Source organism: Nicotiana tabacum, chromosome 9, assembly GCF_000715075.1.
Source record: "Nicotiana tabacum cultivar K326 chromosome 9, ASM71507v2, whole genome shotgun sequence".
Lineage (NCBI taxonomy): Eukaryota > Viridiplantae > Streptophyta > Magnoliopsida > Solanales > Solanaceae > Nicotiana > Nicotiana tabacum.
Window position 1 is genome coordinate 22,106,409 of NC_134088.1, and position 7,415 is coordinate 22,113,823.

Genomic DNA, 7,415 nt, shown 5'->3' on the forward strand with positions numbered 1-7,415 from the left:
TCTCTTGTCTAATCTTGTGAGGGGAAAATTACCCCATAGGGATTAAATTGAATAATTATTGATAATTGCAGGGGCTACGTACGTACGAGGTGATGAGAGTCCGTGCGTAGCTACTATTATTGCTAAAGTCCGGGTAGTTTAGGACTCAAAGCATGAATTACTTGTGTAAATTGTATTCCTTGTTTAATTAATATTATTTGATATATTTATATATATGTTGTGAATTGTTAGATAAAAATATTAAAGGATGGGAAATTCATATGTTTGATTTTCTGTTTAAATTAATTAATTGTTAAAAGAAATTATTCTTCTTCCCGAATTTATCTTATAATAAATATACTCTCCCTCCGGAGGTACATAAGAAAATGTCCTCCTTTCTTGTGGAGCGGGCCGAACGCCTCGGCAGGATAGATGCATCTATGGATCGCGCCGCACGTCCCTCGACAGTGTACACGACACTCTGGATCGGGCCGTACGTCCTCGGCAGAAATCGTGCTTAATAATAATAATAATTACACGATACTTTAATAGTTTATTTCAGCTTGTGAAGCTAATTGATAAATTTAAAAATCCTTGGAATTTAATGAATTATTATTCTTGCTTGTTAAAGAATTAATTGTTATTCCTGTAAATGATATTTAATTGATAAATTGGAAATTATTTGAATTTAAGGAATTTAATTAATATATTGAGAATTGTTGCATTTGAAGGAATTTGATTATTTCCTCTGATTAAATAAATTATTTTAAATTCTGTAAATCATGCTGATTTAAATATCCTAGTTGTATTTCAATTATTATTATTGACCCATAGTGGGTGTCGAAATCGGCCATCTCGTCTCTACCACTTCGAGATTAGGCTTGATACTTACTGGCTACACGTTGTTTACGTACTCATACTAAACTTGCTGCACTTTGAGGCAAGTACTAGTGGGGGATCTATCGTCTTACACCCACGTTATCCAGGGGCATAGTAGTGAGCTGCCTTTCTGATCCGTTCTGCAGCTACTAGTGTCTCTCCTTGTATTTTTCATTCTATCTATTTTTATTTCAGACAATATTTGAGATTTTGTACAATCTACTAGATGCTTATACACTTGTGACACCAGGTCTTGGCACACACATTGGTAGAATTTGATGTTTTATTATTTTCTTCGTTTTAAATTTTGTCAATGTACACTTAATTTATTAAGTTGTCTTGCCTAGCTGTAGTGTTGGGCGTCATCACGACCTATAGGTAAAATTGGGTCGTGACATTGTTGTTGGGTTCCCACGGACTCAAAGAAAATTTGACGCAGTTTGGGTCATTGTGGACAGGTTGACCAAGTCAGCATATTTCATTCCAGTGGCAGTTACCTATTCTTCAGAAAGGTTAGCTGAAATTTACATTTGTGAGATTGTCCGCCTTCACGGTGTGCCCGTGTCTATTATTTCAGATCGAGGTACGCAATTTACCTCACATTTCTGGAGGGATGTACTGCGTGAGTTAGGCACGTCGGTGGAGTTGAGTACATCATTTCATCCACAGACAGACGGACAGTCAGAGCGCACTATTCAGATATTGGAAGATATGCTTCGCGCTTGTGTTATAGACTTTGGAGGTTCTTGGGATCATTTCTTGCCACTTGCGGAGTTTGCTTATAATAATAGCTACCAGTCGAGCATTCAGATGGCTCCATACGAAGCATTATACGGAAGGCGATGTCGATCGCTAATTGGTTGGTTTGAACCGGGAGAGGCTCGGTTATTGAGTATCGATTTGGTACAAGATGCCTTGGATAAGGTCAAGATTATTCAGGATCGACTTTGCACAGCTCAGTCTAGGAAAAATAGTTATGCCGACCGTAAATTTCGTGATATTGCATTCATGGTTGGAGAAAGAATATTGCTCTGAGTTTCACCTATGAAAGGTGTAATGAGGTTCGGAAAGAAGGGCAAGTTGAGCCCTAGGTATATCGGACCCTTTGAAATTCTTGAAAGGGTGGGTGAGGTAGCCTACAGGCTTGCATTACCACCTAGTTTATCAGCGGTTCATCTGATGTTCCATGTGTCTATGCTCCGAAAATATCATGGTGATCCGTCCCATATGTTAGATTTCAGCTCAGTCCAATTGGATAAAGATTTGACTTACGAGGAGGAGTCGGTGGCTATTCTAGCCCGGCAGGTCTGACAGTCAAGGTCTAAGAGTTATCCTTCAGTTCGGGTGCAATGGAGAGGTCAGCCGGTAGAGTCATCTACCTGGGAGTCCGAGTCGGACATGCGAAGTAAATATCCACACCTTTTCTCCAGCTTGGGTACTTTTTCTAACTCCGTTCGAGGACGAACGTTTGTTTTAGAGGTGGAGAATATGATGACCCAAAATATCATCTTTAAATTTAATAAGTAATTCTGTGTTCTAAGACCTCTAAAAGCACCATGTATCATTCCTCGACTTGCATGCGCAGTCCGTACAATTTTCTAGAATGTTTTTATGTGAAAAATAGATTAAAATGTGAAATAGAGCTTTAAAACTCAACTAAGTTGACTTTGGTCAACATTTTGAGCAAACGGACCCGGATCAGTGTTCTGACAATTTCGGTAGGACGGTATCGTGATTTAGGACTTGGGCGTATGTCTGGAATCGAATTCCGAGGTCCCTAGCCCGAGATATGAAATTTTGATGAAAAATTAAAAGCTTGAAAACTTAATAATTTTTAAGAAATTACTGATATTGGATTTAATGACCTCGGGTCCGTATTTTGGTTCCGGAGCCCGGTATAGGTCCACTATAATATTTATGACTTGTCTGCCGAATTTGGTGAGTATCGGAGTTGATTTGACGTGATTCGGACGTCCGGTTGTAAAAATATAAGTTTTAAATTTTTTTAAAAAATTTCCTTTGATTTGGTGTCCGATTCGTAGTTCTTGGGGGTATTTTGGTTATTTGATAGCGCGAGCAAGCTCGTATAATGTTTTAGGAATTGCGTGCATATTTGGTTAGGAGCCCTGAAGGATTGGGTTGGTTTCGGGTGATTAACGGACCATTTTTGGACTTGGGAAAAACTGCAGAAATCTGCTTCTAGTATCCTTCTTCGCGTTCGCGAGAGGGGGCTCGCGTTCGCGTTCGCGTAGAAGAAACTGGAGGCAGATAAAAAATTACTCTTCGCACTCGCGAAGAGGGGGGCGCGTTCGCGAAGGGAAGCGGGTAGTATTCATCGCGAACGCGTAGAAGGCGAGGCCTGGCCGGGCACCAAGCGATAAAGCTTCGTGTTCGCGTAGGGTATATCACGTTCGCGAAGGCCAAATTTGGCAAGGCTTCGCGTTCGCGACATTGCCTTCGCGTTCGCGAAGAGCAAAGTTTTGGCAGCACAAAAATGTGCTTCGAGAACGCGAGGCACTGACCGCGTTCACGAAGGGTAAAAATCCCAGAAACAGAACTTAAGTTCTGAAAAATGGGATTCGTCCCATTTTCAACCCTCTTCCATTTTTGAGCTCGGGTAAGGCGATTTTTGGGCGATTTTTACGAAAAAATATTGGGGTAAGTGTTCCTTATCCTGTATTGATTATATTTCATGATTCCATACTTATTTACATCATGAATCCGTGATTTAGGGAAGAAAAATAAGATTTTTATAAAATCTTTCAAAAACGAAAAATTTAGATTTGAAGGTCCATTTGACATCGGAATTGGATGATTTTTGTATGGTTGGACTCGTCTCGAAATGGGTGTTCGGATTTCATAAGTTTTTTCGAGATTTGAGACGTGGGTCCCACTGTCGGATATTTTAATAAATTTCGAATTTTTATCCGAAAAATTTGTAAATTCATATGGAATTAATTCCTATGATTCGTATTGAGTATATCAAATTGTTTGTAAATAGATTTGAAGCTTTTGGAGATAAATTTAAAAGAAAAAGCTGTGGTCGAGTAATTGATTGAAATTTACAAAGTGAGGTAAGTGTCGTGGTTAACCTTGACTTAAGGGAATAGAACCCTTAAATTATTTGTTATGTAAATTGCATGTGAATGACGTATAGGCGAGGTGACGAGTGTCTATACGTCGTCAAATTAATTGTTTGCCTGCTTACTTGAAAAATCATAAATTATTTTAAATCATGAATTAATTATTATAATAATTATTTCTCTCCTATTCTTTGTCAAATATTAATTCTTGAATTTCTGCATTAATTGTTACATACTATTTGAATAATGTTCCTTAATTATTATTTAATATTTAGCATATTAAACTGCATATTTTCTCTCTGATTTCCATAATAATTTGCTATTTGCCTTTGTTTGTTTCATAATTAAATCATAATTATTGTATGCTTGTTGTCTTATAATTTTATATTAATTATTGCATTTATTGGGAAAATTTCTTCTATAAGAATTGGTAAATGAATATATTGGAGGATCGGGTTGCACGCCGCAACAGAATTGATTATAATGAATATATTGGAGGATCGGGTTGCACGTCGCAATAGAATTAATTATAATGAATATATTGGAGGATCGGGTTGCACGCCGCAACAGACTTATTAAAAAGTCCATATTGGAGGATCGGGTTGCACGCCGTAACATACTTATTAAAAGTCCATATTGGAGGATCGGGTTGCACGCCGCAATAAACTTATTTAAAAGTCGGCATACATATATATATTGGGGGATCGGGTTGCACGCCGCAACATACTTGATTAAAATGAATATATTGGAGGAGCGGGTCGCACGCCGCAACAGAACTGAATGTGAATATATTGTGAGAATGGGTTGCACGTTACAACAGAATTGAATGTGAATATATTGTGAGAGCGGGTTGCACGCTGCAACAGAATTGATGGAAATGATAATTGGTTATGACTGCTGAGTTGGCTTCAATTATTATAAATGAGTTACCTGATTTATTTCTATTATTGTTGTTGTTACTAATATTGCGTACAGGTAATGTAAGTGACCCGCCTTAGCCTCGTCACTACTTCGTCGAGGTTAGGCTCAGCACTTACCAGTACATGGGGTCGGTTGTACTGATACTACACTCTGCACTTCTTGTGCAGATTTTGGAGTTGGTCCCAGCGGCGTACCATAGACTTGCTCGGATTTCAACTACTCAGAGGAGACTTGAGGTATAACAGCACGGTGTTCGCAGTTCTGAAGTCCCCGTCTACTTTACTTTAGCTGTGTGTTTATTTCTTGACAGCTTTATTTTATTTAGGCCTTTATTTGTATTTATTCTAGAAGCTCGTGCGCTTGTGACACCAATTCTGGGATGGTATTTAAACACCGTTGTTTTTATGGATTATTCACTATATTACAAACCTTACTTCCGCATTTATTTATTTGTTATTAATAAATTTAAAAATTATTTAAAAATTGATTAATATTATTCTAACATTGGCTTACCTAGCAAGTGAAATGTTAGGCGCCATCACGGTCCGAATGTGGGGATTTCAGGTCGTGACAGATCGGTAGCCTAAAATACACACGACGGTGAAGGTGATGGGATCAACTTGCGAGTGATTTTTGAAATGTTGCAGGCTCAACAATCAGCGATAGCCCAGTTGCAGCACTAGAGTCGCGCCCCTAGCAAAGTCGAGCCCGAACCATCCCGGGAAAACGCTCGCAAAAATGAACCAATCATAGTGTCACACCTCCCTTTTCCCTAGGGATAGAAAGTTTTACCAATTAAAGTGACATTATTCCCAAGTCATCGATTTATTTTAAATCCCAAATCGAGAAAATTTGACTCTGTTTAAAGCCTGCGAAAACCGTAAGACCGGTTAAGGAATTCTGTTAATCCAAGAGAAGGTGTGAGGCACTCCCGGATTTCGTAGTTTTAGCACAATCACTTTAATCATACCTGGTTTAATTAATTTGCTTAATACATATTTTTAGAACCTATGTGTATTTTACCTTTTACCGCTTTTAATTATAGAGTTATGAATTTATCTTTAAAACGGATCACATGTGCGTAGATATGTTTTATTTAGTGCGCTAAAATCATGTCACGCGTACGTGTATACAATTAATCAAGCTTTATTAATTATTAAGATTGTTTGACCAAAGTCGCGCGAGCGTACTTTGATTTTTTTTTTTTTTTGGAAATCATAATTATGTCACGCGAACATATACATTATCACGATAATTGATTTAATTAAGCGCGCCTAAAGCATAGTAATCGTATTCATAATTTGTTGTTTTCCTACATTTGAGATTGTTGTGAGGCTCGAGAGTTATGAAAATTATTGGAGCTATTTAAGCAATTATCTATTATGTAAAATAGGCCAACGTACCTACTTCAAACCAAAAGTCAATAACCCAAATAGATATTAAAGGATAAGAATAAACTAAGGCCCAAATTATATCAATTCCCATAAACCCAAAAATTTGCAAAATCAACCACGATTTATCGTCCTAGGCTTCCAATGAATTCAAACACCAGCTTCTTTAATCAAACATATTCTAATGTATGAACACTAACGAGGGGAAGACGGGAAATCAACGTACGACAAATATTAAATTGTAAATAATGAACAGGAGCATAAACGTCACAAATCAAGTCATGGCATAAAATAAAAGACTAACCACTAAGACTACTAATGCGATACAAACTAACGCATAAGAGCAACAACTGATCAAACCATTTGCAAAAATATCAAGATGAGGCAAAGAAAGGAACTTTTATTTGAGCTTTTCCACTTTCAAGTTTTACAGCAAACTTGTTTAAAGCAAGACGGGATCGGCATAATAGCAAAGTTGAAAACCGACGCCCCGACTGAAACTAGATGACTTTGAACGGGAACACCACCAAGCAGAATCAACCTCGACCTCTTCGAGTAAGTATTTGGAGTTATTTTTCAGCTAGATCGGGGCTTTCTGTGAGCTTATTTTTGGTGCCTGTTTTGCTACATTTTTGGACAGCCTTTCACGACTATTTACAGAGGAAGAAGAGCTGGTTTCGTTCAAGTTTACATGGCAGCGTTTTCATGGTGTATGCGAGCTGGTTTTTGAGTGTTGAAAAGGGTTGTTCTTGGCTAGTTTCTCACGGTCACTGTTGCTGCGTTTTTTGCCACAGTTACAGCTGATTTTTGGTGGTTTAATGGAGGAGTTTTTTTATGTTGTTTCAGCTGGATTTTAGTGGTGCTCACTGCTGGTTTTAATGGAGGTTTTCAGGTGTGTTTCATGGAGAAGAAAAGGGGTAAAGTGATGGTGAGAAGACGATGGGCATAAGTGAAGGCTGAAGAACTGTGACTACTCTATTTTCTTGCTGCTGCACCGCTTTTTCTCCTAGAGCTCTAGAGTTTCTCCTCTTTAAGATGAAGCTTATATGTGGGGTGTGGGAGTTAGTATGGAACATTGGATTCTTAAGGATGGAAGGCTAAGATTAAAAGGGTCTGGTGGGTTGGGTTGATGGGTCTTGAGTTGTTCGAAATTTGGGGCTCA